Genomic DNA, 14,404 nt, shown 5'->3' with positions numbered 1-14,404 from the left:
TCAGGTGGTTGCGTGTTCAAATCACGTCGAGATCAAGCAAAAATATTTCTTGTGAAGGTATGTTTAGGCTTTTAAAACGGATTCAACGTTCAAATAACATTAATCACCATTGTTTCTATATCTTTTTATCTCAACACACATGTATCCTAATTCAATTTGAATCTTAGCCAGCTGTTTTTTTTTCTTTTTATCAAAATGTGACTTTAGATCTACACGGGACTACAGTTTTTGGAATGGGAGAGCATAGAACCAAGTGAGTTTACAAAGGGGGGAACATTTGCGTCTGAATGTCGATTACCACAGCAGTTGGAACACGACGAGTTTGAACCGATAACTATCTTGGGTTTCCACGATACAAACACAGAGTCTGGCGATGGATATAATTTGTACCTCTCTGTCCTACAAATGGTTTATTCACCAATTGGTATGATCAAAGGAAGATTAAGTAATCTAAACCAATCTGGCAAACAAAAAGAGTCCGCTTAAAGAGATTGCTTCAACCACCACTAACCACTAAGTACCGTCCTTATACGTACTGCGCAAGAATATCAGCAAACTAAACTCAATAGAGTAGATTCTACCAATCTGTCTTGGGCAATGGTGATTAAAATGCATCGACCGGGAATCGAACCCGGGCCACCCGCGTGGCAGGCGAGCATTCTACCACTGAACCATCGATGCTTGCCCCTCACGTATACTTCTTGATACAAAATGCACGACGACAACCCATCTATTGTAGCCGACTATCATGCCTAAGCTTCTTAGCTTTCATTACGGAAATCAAGGCTTGTGGCGATCAAAAGATCCAAAGAAATATAAAAAAATAACCTGACTAATCTGACTGACTCTTTCAAAAGACTAAATGTGTTCGTGTGATAATCAATCTTACCATCAGAATCTATTCCTTTATAAAAGACACCGTAGTTCCCAAAATATAACGATAGTAATTACATCGAAAATCAAGATTTCGTGGCGCAACGGTAGCGCGCCTGACTCCAGATCAGGAGGTTGCGTGTTCAAATCACGTCGAGATCAAGCAAAAATATTTCTTGTGAAGGTATGTTTGGGCTTATAGAACAGATACAACATTCAATTAACGTTAATCACCATTAGTTCAATATCTTGTTATCTCAACACACATGTATCCTAATTCAATTTGAATTGTAGTCAGCTGCTTTTTTTCTTTTTATCAAAATGTGACTTTAGATCTACACGGGACTACAGTTTTTGGAATGGGAGAGCATAGAACCAAGTGAGTTTACAAAAGAAGGAACATTTGCGTCTGAATGTCGATTACCACAGCAGTTGGAACACGACGAGTTTGAACCGATAACTATCTTGGGTTTCCACGATACAAACACAGAGTCTGGCGATGGATATAACTTGTACCTCTCTGTCCTACAAATGGTTTATTCGCCAATTGGTATGATCAAAGGAAGATTAAGTAATCTAAACCAATCTGGCAAACAAAAAAGAGTCCGCTTAAAGAGATTGCTTCAACCACCACTAACCACTAAGTACCGTCCTTATACGTACTGCGCAAGAATATCAGCAAACTAAACTCAATAAAGTAGATTCTACCAATCTGTCTTGGGCAATGGTGATTAAAATGCATCGACCGGGAATCGAACACGGGCCGCCCGCGTGGCAGGCGAGCATTCTACCACTGAACCATCGATGCTTTCCCCTCACGTATACTTCTTGATACAAATTGCACGACGACAACCCATCTATTGTAGCCGACTATCATGCCTAAGCTTGTAAGCTTTCATTACGGAAATCAAGGCTTGTGGCGATCAAAAGATCCAAAGAAATATAAAAACATAACCTGACTAATCTGACTGACTCTTTCAAAAGACTAAATGTGTTCGTGTGATAATCAATCTTACCATCAGAATCTATTCCTTTATAAAAGACACCGTAGTTCCCAAAATATAACGATAGTAATTACATCGAAAATCAAGATTTCGTGGCGCAACGGTAGCGCGTCTGACTCCAGATCAGGAGGTTGCGTGTTCAAATCACGTCGAGATCAAGCAAAAATATTTCTTGTGAAGGTATGTTTAGGCTTTTAAAACGGATTCAACGTTCAAATAACATTAATCACCATTATTTCTATATCTTTTTATCTCAACACACATGTATCCTAATTCAATTTGAATCTTAGCCAGCTGTTTTTTTTTTCTTTTTATCAAAATGTGACTTTAGATCTACACGGGACTACAGTTTTTGGAATGGGAGAGCATAGAACCAAGTGAGTTTACAAAGGGGGGAACATTTGCGTCTGAATGTCGATTACCACAGCAGTTGGAACACGACGAGTTTGAACCGATAACTATCTTGGGTTTCCACGATACAAACACAGAGTCTGGCGATGGATATAATTTGTACCTCTCTGTCCTACAAATGGTTTATTCACCAATTGGTATGATCAAAGGAAGATTAAGTAATCTAAACCAATCTGGCAAACAAAAAGAGTCCGCTTAAAGAGATTGCTTCAACCACCACTAACCACTAAGTACCGTCCTTATACGTACTGCGCAAGAATATCAGCAAACTAAACTCAATAGAGTAGATTCTACCAATCTGTCTTGGGCAATGGTGATTAAAATGCATCGACCGGGAATCGAACCCGGGCCATCCGCGTGGCAGGCGAGCATTCTACCACTGAACCATCGATGCTTGCCCCTCACGTATACTTCTTGATACAAAATGCACGACGACAACCCATCTATTGTAGCCGACTATCATGCCTAAGCTTCTTAGCTTTCATTACGGAAATCAAGGCTTGTGGCGATCAAAAGATCCAAAGAAATATAAAAAAATAACCTGACTAATCTGACTGACTCTTTCAAAAGACTAAATGTGTTCGTGTGATAATCAATCTTACCATCAGAATCTATTCCTTTATAAAAGACACCGTAGTTCCCAAAATATAACGATAGTAATTACATCGAAAATCAAGATTTCGTGGCGCAACGGTAGCGCGCCTGACTCCAGATCAGGAGGTTGCGTGTTCAAATCACGTCGAGATCAAGCAAAAATATTTCTTGTGAAGGTATGTTTGGGCTTATAGAACAGATACAACATTCAATTAACATTGATCACCATTAGTTCAATATCTTGTTATCTCAACACACATGTATCCTAATTCAATTTGAATTGTAGTCAGCTGCTTTTTTTCTTTTTATCAAAATGTGACTTTAGATCTACACGGGACTACAGTTTTTGGAATGGGAGAGCATAGAACCAAGTGAGTTTACAAAAGAAGGAACATTTGCGTCTGAATGTCGATTACCACAGCAGTTGGAACATGACGAGTTTGAACCGATAACTATCTTGGGTTTCCACGATACAAACACAGAGTCTGGCGATGGATATAACTTGTACCTCTCTGTCCTACAAATGGTTTATTCGCCAATTGGTATGATCAAAGGAAGATTAAGTAATCTAAACCAATCTGGCAAACAAAAAAGAGTCCGCTTAAAGAGATTGCTTCAACCACCACTAACCACTAAGTACCGTCCTTATACGTACTGCGCAAGAATATCAGCAAACTAAACTCAATTGAGTAGATTCTACCAATCTGTCTTGGGCAATGGTAATTAAAATGCATCGACCGGGAATCGAACACGGGCCGCCCGCGTGGCAGGCGAGCATTCTACCACTGAACCATCGATGCTTTCCCCTCACGTATACTTCTTGATACAAATTGCACGACAACAACCCATCTATTGTAGCCGACTATCATGCCTAAGCTTGTAAGCTTTCATTACGGAAATCAAGGCTTGTGGCGATCAAAAGATCCAAAGAAATATAAAAACATAACCTGACTAATCTGACTGACTCTTTCAGAAGACTAAATGTGTTCGTGTGATAATCAATCTTACCATCAGAATCTATTCCTTTATAAAAGACACCGTAGTTCCCAAAATATAACGATAGTAATTACTTATAAAAATCAAGATTTCGTGGCGCAACGGTAGCGCGCCTGACTCCAGATCAGAAGGTTGTGTGTTCAAATCACGTCGAGATCAAGCAAAAATATTTCTTGTGAAGGTATGTTTAGGCTTTTAAAACGGATACAACGTTCAAATAACATTAATCACCATTGTTTCTATATCTTGTTATCTCAACACACATGTATCCTAATTCAATTTGAATCTTAGTCAGCTGTTTTTTTTTTCTTTTTATCAAAATGTGACTTTAGATCTACACGGGACTACAGTTTTTGGAATGGGAGAGCATAGAACCAAGTGAGTTTACAAAAGGGGGAACATTTGCGTCTGAATGTCGATTACCACAGCAGTTGGAACACGACGAGTTTGAACCGATAACTATCTTGGGTTTCCACGATACAAACACAGAGTCTGGCGATGGATATAACTTGTACCTCTCTGTCCTACAAATGGTTTATTCGCCAGTTGGTATGATCAAAGGAAGATTAAGTAATCTAAACCAATCTGGCAAACAAACAAGAGTCCGCTTAAAGAGATTGCTTCAACCACCACTAACCACTAAGTACCGTCCTTATACGTACTGCGCAAGAATATCAGCAAACTAAACTCAACAGAGTAGATTCTACAAATCTGTCTTGGGCAACGATGATTAAAATGCATCGACCGGGAACCGAACCCAGGCCGCCCGTGTGGCAGGCGAGCATTCTACCACTGAACCATCGATGCTTGCCCCTCACGTATACTTCTTGATACAAATTGCGCGACGACAACCCATCTATTGTAGCCGACTATCATGCCTAAGCTTGTTAGCTTTCATTACGGAAATCAAGGCTTGTGGCGATCAAAAGATCCAAAGAAATATAAAAACATAACCTGACTAATCTGACTGACTCTTTCAAAAGACTAAATGTGTTCGTGTGATAATCAATCTTACCATCAGAATCTATTCCTTTATAAAAGACACCGTAGTTTTCAAAATATAACGATAGTAATTACATCAAAAATCAAGATTTCGTGGCGCAACGGTAGCGCGCCTGACTCCAGATCAGGAGGTTGCGGGTTCAAATCACGTTGAGATCAAGCAAAAATATTTCTTGTGAAGGTATGTTTAGGCTTTTAAAACGGATTCAACGTTCAAATAACATTAATCACCATTGTTTCTATATCTTGTTATCTCAACACACATGTATCCTGATTCAATTTGAATCTAAGTCAGCTGTATTTTTTCTTTATATCAAAATGTGACTTTAGATCTACACGGGACTACAGTTTTTGGAATGGGAGAGCATAGAACCAAGTGAGTTTACAAAAGGGGGAACATTTGCGTCTGAATGTCGATTACCACAGCAGTTGGAACACGACGAGTTTGAACTGATAACTATCTTGGGTTTCCACGATACAAACACAGAGTCTGGCGATGGATATAACTTGTACCTCACTGTCCTACAAATGGTTTATTCACCAATTGGTATGATCAAAGGAAGATTAAGTAATCTAAACCAATCTGGCAAACAAAAAAGAGTCCGCTTAAAGAGATTGCTTCAACCACCACTAACTACCGTCCTTATACGTACTGCGCAAGAATATCAGCAAACTAAACTCAATAGAGTAGATTCTACCAATCTGTCTTGGGCAATGGTGATTAAAATGCATCGACCGGGAATCGATCCCGGGCCGCCCGCGTGGCAGGCGAGCATTCTACCACTGAACCATCGATGCTTGTCCCTCACGTATACTTCTTGATACAAATTGCACGACGACAACCCATCTATTGTAGCCGACTATCATGCCTAAGCTTGTTAGCTTTCATTACGGAAATCAAGGCTTGTGGCGATCAAAAGATCCAAGGAAATATAAAAAAATAACCTGACTAATCTGACTGACTCTTTCAAAAGACTAAATGTGTTCGTGTGATAATCAATCTTACCATCAGAATCTATTCCTTTATAAAAGACACCGTAGTTCCCAAAATATAACGATAGTAATAACATCGAAAATCAAGATTTTGTGGCACAACGGTAGCGCGCTTGACTCCAGATCAGGAGGTTGCGTGTTCAAATCACGTCGAGATCAAGCAAATATATTTCTTGTGAAGGTATGTTTAGGCTCTTTAAACGGATACAACGTTCAAATAACATTATTCACCATTGTTTCTATATCTTGTTATCTCAACACACATGTATCCTAATTCAATTTGAATCTTAGTCAGCTGTTTTTTTTTCTTTTTATCAAAATGTGACTTTAGATCTACACGGGACTACAGTTTTTGGAATGGGAGAGCATAGAACCAAGTGAGTTTACAAAAGGGGGAACATTTGCGTCTGAATGTCGATTACCACAGCAGTTGGAACACGACGAGTTTGAACCGATAACTATCTTGGGTTTCCACGATACAAACACAGAGTCTGGCGATGGATATAACTTGTACCTCTCTGTCCTACAAATGGTTTATTCGCCAATTGGTATGATCAAAGGAAGATTAAGTAATCTAAACCAATCTGGCAAACAAAAAAGAGTCCGCTTAAAGAGATTGCTTCAACCACCACTAACCACTAAGTACCGTCCTTATACGTACTGCGCAAGAATATCAGCAAACTAAACTCAATAGAGTAGATTCTACCAATCTGTCTTGGGCAATGGTGATTAAAATGTATCGACCGGGAATCGAACCCGGGCCGCCCGCGTGGCAGGCGAGCATTCTACCACTGAACCATCGATACTTGCCCCTCACGTATACTTCTTGATACAAATTGCACGACGACAACCCATCTATTGTAGCCGACTATCATGCCTAAGCTTGTTAGCTTTCATTACGGAAATCAAGGCTTGTGGCGATCAAAAGATCCAAGGAAATATACAAAAATAACCTGACTAATCTGACTGACTCTTTCAAAAGACTATATGTGTTCGTGTGATAATCAATCTTACCATCAGAATCTATTCCTTTATAAAAGACACCGTAGTTCCAAAAATATAACGATAGTAATTACAGCGAGAATCAAGATTTCGTGGCGCAACGGTAGCGCGCCTGACTCCAGATCAGAAGGGTTCCGTGTTCAAATCACGTCGAGATCAAGCAAAAATATTTCTTTTGAAGGTATGTCTAGGCTTTTAAAACGGATACAACGTTCAAATAACATTAATCACCATTGTTTCTATATCTTGTTATCTCAACACAAATGTATCCTAATTCAATTTGAATCTTAGTCAGCTGTTTTTTTTTCTTTTTATCAAAATGTGACTTTAGATCTACACGGGACTACAGTTTTTGGAATGGGAGAGCATAGAACCAAGTGAGTTTACAAAAGGGGGAACATTTGCGTCTGAATGTCGATTACCACAGCAGTTGGAACACGACGAGTTTGAACCGATAACTATCTTGGGTTTCCACGATACAAACACAGAGTCTGACGATGGATATAACTTGTACCTCTGTGTCCTACAAATGGTTTATTCGCCAATTGGTATGATCAAAGGAAGATTAAGTAATCTAAACCAATCTGGCAAACAAAAAAGAGTCCGCTTAAAGAGATTGCTTCAACCACCACTAACCACTAAGTACCGTCCTTATACGTACTGCGCAAGAATATCAGCAAACTAAACTCAATAGAGTAGATTCTACAAATCTGTCTTGGGCAATGATGATTAAAATGCATCGACCGAGAATCGATCCCGGGGCGCCCGCGTGGCAGCAAGCATTCTACCACTGAACCATCGATGCTTGACTCTCACGTATACTTCTTGATACAAATTGCGCGACGACAACCCATCTATTGTAGCCGACTATCATGCCTAAGCTTGTTAGCTTTCATTACGGAAATCAAGGCTTGTGGCGATCAAAAGATCCAAAGAAATATAAAAAAATAACCTGACTAATCTGACTGACTCTTTCAAAAGACTAAATGTGTTCGTGTGATAATCAATCTTACCATCAGAATCTATTCCTTTATAAAATACACCGTAGTTCCCAAAATATAACGATAGTAATAACATCGAAAATCAAGATTTCGTGGCGCAACGGTAGCGCGCCTGACTCCAGATCAGGAGGTTGCGTGTTCATATCACGTCGAGATCAAGCAACAATATTTCTTGTGAAGGTATGTTTAGGCTCTTTAAACGGATACAACGTTCAAATAACATTATTCACCATTGTTTCTATATCTTGTTATCTCAACACACATGTATCCTAATTCAATTTGAATCTTAGTCAGCTGTTTTTTTTTCTTTTTATCAAAATGTGACTTTAGATCTACACGGGACTACAGTTTTTGGAATGGGAGAGCATAGAACCAAGTGAGTTTACAAAAGGGGGAACATTTGCGTCTGAATGTCGATTACCACAGCAGTTGGAACACGACGAGTTTGAACCGATAACTATCTTGGGTTTCCACGATACAAACACAGAGTCTGGCGATGGATATAACTTGTACCTCTCTGTCCTACAAATGGTTTATTCGCCAATTGGTATGATCAAAGGAAGATTAAGTAATCTAAACCAATCTGGCAAACAAAAAAGAGTCCGCTTAAAGAGATTGCTTCAACCACCACTAACCACTAAGTACCGTCCTTATACGTACTGCGCAATAATATCAGCAAACTAAACTCAATAGAGTAGATTCTACCAATCTGTCTTGGGCAATGGTGATTAAAATGCATCGACCGGGAATCGAACCCGGGCCGCCCGCGTGGCAGGCGAGCATTCTACCACTGAACCATCGATACTTGCCCCTCACGTATACTTCTTGATACAAATTGCACGACGACAACCCATCTATTGTAGCCGACTATCATGCCTAAGCTTGTTAGCTTTCATTACGGAAATCAAGGCTTGTGGCGATCAAAAGATCCAAGGAAATATACAAAAATAACCTGACTAATCTGACTGACTCTTTCAAAAGACTATATGTGTTCGTGTGATAATCAATCTTACCATCAGAATCTATTCCTTTATAAAAGACACCGTAGTTCCCAAAATATAACGATAGTAATTACATCGAGAATCAAGATTTCGTGGCGCAACGGTAGCGCGCCTGACTCCAGATCAGAAGGGCTCCGTGTTCAAATCACGTCGAGATCAAGCAAAAATATTTCTTTTGAAGGTATGTCTAGGCTTTTAAAACGGATACAACGTTCAAATAACATTAATCACCATTGTTTCTATATCTTGTTATCTCAACACACATGTATCCTAATTCAATTTGAATCTTAGTCAGCTGTTTTTTTTTCTTTTTATCAAAATGTGACTTTAGATCTACACGGGACTACAGTTTTTGGAATGGGAGAGCATAGAACCAAGTGAGTTTACAAAAGGGGGAACATTTGCGTCTGAATGTAGATTACCACAGCAGTTGGAACACGACGAGTTTGAACCGATAACTATCTTGGGTTTCCACGATACAAACACAGAGTCTGGCGATGGATATAACTTGTACCTCTCTGTCCTACAAATGGTTTATTCGCCAATTGGTATGATCAAAGGAAGATTAAGTAATCTAAACCAATCTGGCAAACAAAAAAGAGTCCGCTTAAAGAGATTGCTTCAACCACCACTAACCACTAAGTACCGTACTTATACGTACTGCGCAAGAATATCAGCAAACTAAACTCAATAGAGTAGATTCTACAAATCTGTCTTGGGCAATGATGATTAAAATGCATCGACCGAGAATCGATCCCGGGGCGCCCGCGTGGCAGCAAGCATTCTACCACTGAACCATCGATGCTTGACTCTCACGTATACTTCTTGATACAAATTGCACGACGACAACCCATCTATTGTAGCCGACTATCATGCCTAAGCTTGTTAGCTTTCATTACGGAAATCAAGGCTTGTGGCGATCAAAAGATCCAAGGAAATATAAAAAAATAACCTGACTAATCTGACTGACTCTTTCAAAAGACTATATGTGTTCGTGTGATAATCAATTTTACCATCAGAATCTATTCCTTTATAAAAGACACCGTAGTTCCCAAAATATAACGATAGTAATTACATCGAGAATCAAGATTTCGTGGCGCAACGGTAGCGCGCCTGACTCCAGATCAGAAGGGTTCCGTGTTCAAATCACGTCGAGATCAAGCAAAAATATTTCTTTTGAAGGTATGTCTAGGCTTTTAAAACGGATACAACGTTCAAATAACATTAATCACCATTGTTTCTATATCTTGTTATCTCAACACACATGTATCCTAATTCAATTTGAATCTTAGTCAGCTGTTTTTTTTTCTTTTTATCAAAATGTGACTTTAGATCTACACGGGACTACAGTTTTTGGAATGGGAGAGCATAGAACCAAGTGAGTTTACAAAAGGGGGAACATTTGCGTCTGAATGTAGATTACCACAGCAGTTGGAACACGACGAGTTTGAACCGATAACTATCTTGGGTTTCCACGATACAAACACAGAGTCTGGCGATGGATATAACTTGTACCTCTCTGTCCTACAAATGGTTTATTCGCCAATTGGTATGATCAAAGGAAGATTAAGTAATCTAAACCAATCTGGCAAACAAAAAAGAGTCCGCTTAAAGAGATTGCTTCAACCACCACTAACCACTAAGTACCGTACTTATACGTACTGCGCAAGAATATCAGCAAACTAAACTCAATAGAGTAGATTCTACAAATCTGTCTTGGGCAATGATGATTAAAATGCATCGACCGAGAATCGATCCCGGGGCGCCCGCGTGGCAGCAAGCATTCTACCACTGAACCATCGATGCTTGACTCTCACGTATACTTCTTGATACAAATTGCACGACGACAACCCATCTATTGTAGCCGACTATCATGCCTAAGCTTGTTAGCTTTCATTACGGAAATCAAGGCTTGTGGCGATCAAAAGATCCAAAGAAATATAAAAAAATAACCTGACTAATCTGACTGACTCTTTCAAAAGACTAAATGTGTTCGTGTGATAATCAATCTTACCACCAGAATCTATTCCTTTATAAAATACACCGTAGTTCCCAAAATATAACGATAGTAATAACATCGAAAATCAAGATTTCGTGGCGCAACGGTAGCGCGCCTGACTCCAGATCAGGAGGTTGCGTGTTCAAATCACGTCGAGATCAAGCAAAAATATTTCTTGTGAAGGTATGTTTAGGCTCTTTAAACGGATACAACGTTCAAATAACATTATTCACCATTGTTTCTATATCTTGTTATCTCAACACACATGTATCCTAATTCAATTTGAATCTTAGTCAGCTGTTTTTTTTTCTTTTTATCAAAATGTGACTTTAGATCTACACGGGACTACAGTTTTTGGAATGGGAGAGCATAGAACCAAGTGAGTTTACAAAAGGGGGAACATTTGCGTCTGAATGTCGATTACCACAGCAGTTGGAACACGACGAGTTTGAACCGATAACTATCTTGGGTTTCCACGATACAAACACAGAGTCTGGCGATGGATATAACTTGTACCTCTCTGTCCTACAAATGGTTTATTCGCCAATTGGTATGATCAAAGGAAGATTAAGTAATCTAAACCAATCTGGCAAACAAAAAAGAGTCCGCTTAAAGAGATTGCTTCAACCACCACTAACCACTAAGTACCGTCCTTATACGTACTGCGCAAGAATATCAGCAAACTAAACTCAATAGAGTAGATTCTACCAATCTGTCTTGGGCAATGGTGATTAAAATGCATCGACCGGGAATCGAACCCGGGCCGCCCGCGTGGCAGGCGAGCATTCTACCACTGAACCATCGATTCTTGCCCCTCACGTATACTTCTTGATACAAATTGCACGACGACAACCCATCTATTGTAGCCGACTATCATGCCTAAGCTTGTTAGCTTTCATTACGGAAATCAAGGCTTGTGGCGATCAAAAGATCCAAGGAAATATAAAAAAATAACCTGACTAATCTGACTGACTCTTTCAAAAGACTATATGTGTTCGTGTGATAATCAATCTTACCATCAGAATCTATTCCTTTATAAAAGACACCGTAGTTCCCAAAATATAACGATAGTAATTAAATCGAAAATCAAGATTTCGTGGCGCAACGGTAGCGCGCCTGACTCCAGATCAGGAGGTTGCGTGTTCAAATCACGTCGAGATCAAGCAAAAATATTTCTTGTGAAGGTATGTTTAGGCTTTTAAAATGGATACAACGTTCAAATAACATTAATCACCATTGTTTCTATATCTTGTTATCTCAACACACATGTATCCTGATTCAATTTGAATCTTAGTCGGCTGTTTTTTTTTCTTTTTATCAAAATGTGACTTTAGATCTACACGGGACTACAGTTTTTGGAATGGGAGAGCATAGAACCAAATGAGTTTAAAAAAGGGGGAACATTTGCGTCTGAATGTCGATTACCACAGCAGTTGGAACACGACGAGTTTGAACCGATAACTATCTTGGGTTTCCACGATACAAACACAGAGTCTGGCGATGGATATAACTTGTACCTCTCTGTCCTACAAATGGTTTATTCGCCAATTGGTATGATCAAAGGAAGATTAAGTAATCTAAACCAATCTGGCAAACAAAAAAGAGTCCGCTTAAAGAGATTGCTTCAACCACCACTAACCACTAAGTACCGTCCTTATACGCACTGCGCAAGAATATCAGCAAACTAAACTCAATAGAGTAGATTCTACCAATCTGTCTTGGGCAATGGTGATTAAAATGCATCGACCGGGAATCGAACCCGGGCCGCCCACGTGGCAGGCGAGCATTCTACCACTGAACCATCGATGCTTGCCCCTCATGTATACTTCTTGATACAAATTGCACGACGACAACCCATCTATTGTAGCCGACTATCATGCCTAAGCTTGTTAGCTTTCATTACGGAAATCAAGGCTTGTGGCGATCAAAAGATCCAAAGAAATATAAAAAAATAACCTGACTAATCTGACTGACTCTTTCAAAAGACTAAATGTGTTCGTGTGATAATCAATCTTACCATCAGAATCTATTCCTTTATAAAAGACACCGTAGTTCCCAAAATATAACGATAGTAATTACATCGAAAATCAAGATTTCGTGGCGCAACGGTAGCGCGCCTGACTCCAGATCAGGAGGTTGCGGGTTCAAATCACGTCGAGATCAAGCAAAAATATTTCTTGTGAAGGTATGATTAGGCTTTTAAAACGGTCAAATAACATTAATCCCTGAGGTATATTTATATACTAAGGTCCTTAACAATATAGGGTGTGGGGTATAGGGGGTAGGGTAGTAGTAGCTAGTAGTGAAATTCAGAGGGTTTAATGTCCATTTAGTGTTCCTTTATACGTTTCTTCCCTGAATGACCAATCGTCACCAAATGTTGTACATAATTCTGTCAAAATTTGATACATGGCGTAACGGGGTTTTCATTTGTTTTCATTACTGTTTTAAAAATTTAATTTGCGTACTTGTTACCTAGCTGGTTGCCGAATCCTAGGCAGTGAATTCGCTTTTTTTGCGTAACCTTCCAACTGTCAGTGCATGCTCAGCAGTGTAAACAAAAACAAAAAAAAAAGTTTGGATCTTCCCTAGCAAGACAAGTTTTCTGCTACGGGAGTGGAGAGTATTTATTATTTGATTTTGTTTTTATGTTCGATTTCGATTTCGTCTTTATTCTTCTTTTTACTTTGTATTTTCCCATTATTACTTTTTTAAATCTTTTGTTTTATTATCACCTCTTTTTGTTTACTGTTTTTTGTCTTGATTTTAATAAATTTTTTGATCAAGTAAAATTTCTATTCCTCCTTTTTTTAACAGTTAGTCATCAACCAAGAAGTTGAGGAACATTTAAAAATGTTTGATTATACTCATTTTGAAGCTCTGGGTCATCTCTCTCTTCTTCCCTTGTCCTCTTCACAGTCATCAAGATCTTCTGGTGGTCGTGAAGAGTTACCGCCGATCTTCCACTTCCATTTACCTCCGAAAGCTTTTTAAGTGTAATTTTTCAAAAATTACAAATTAATTTTTCGAGATCGAGATTCGAACCCTAAACAATACGAGTGGCAGCCCGAGTTGCTAACCATTAGAACAACATTGACATTTTTATATAAGGGCCAGAATGCTTGGCCCGGTTGGTGAGTACACCAAATAATGTAACAAAAGTCGAAGTAAAGCAATGGTAATATCGCTAGCGACGCTACCATCGGTATCGATTTCGGAACCGGTCGTAAAACACTTAGGTTATATGCCTTAATTATAAAGATTTTTTCAGCGGTGGTTTAATCAAACTGCTATAAGAGCACATCCAATTCTTTGTAGTTAATATGTAACTAATAATTTTTCTAATTCCATGTTACTATAGTAATAAAAATTGCTATAACTTAATCTAAACATGAAGTGCGACGTGGGGTGGCGGGGCGAATCCTCCGCCATTCATAATTCGCACCACTCATAATATTACAGATTATTTTTCAATTAGTTATAAAGAATCAATTATGGAAGATAATAAAGGGAAACAGAATTTTCCAA

The 14,404-nt window shown here is 39.0% G+C and overlaps 1 non-coding gene across 1 annotated transcript; it reads right to left on the bottom strand.

Moving 5' to 3' along the window:
* Positions 1 to 610: 610 nt before the first annotated feature.
* Positions 611 to 681, bottom strand: Trnag-gcc. Its single transcript has one exon. It is a non-coding gene; the product is annotated as a tRNA-Gly (tRNA).
* Positions 682 to 14,404: the final 13,723 nt, after the last annotated feature.

The sequence above is a fragment of the Daphnia pulex genome, chromosome 10 (assembly GCF_021134715.1).
Source record: "Daphnia pulex isolate KAP4 chromosome 10, ASM2113471v1".
NCBI classification, from domain to species: Eukaryota; Metazoa; Arthropoda; class Branchiopoda; order Diplostraca; family Daphniidae; genus Daphnia; species Daphnia pulex.
The sequence above is the reverse complement of the archived record's forward strand: the minus strand, read 5'-3'. Positions and strand labels throughout refer to the sequence as shown.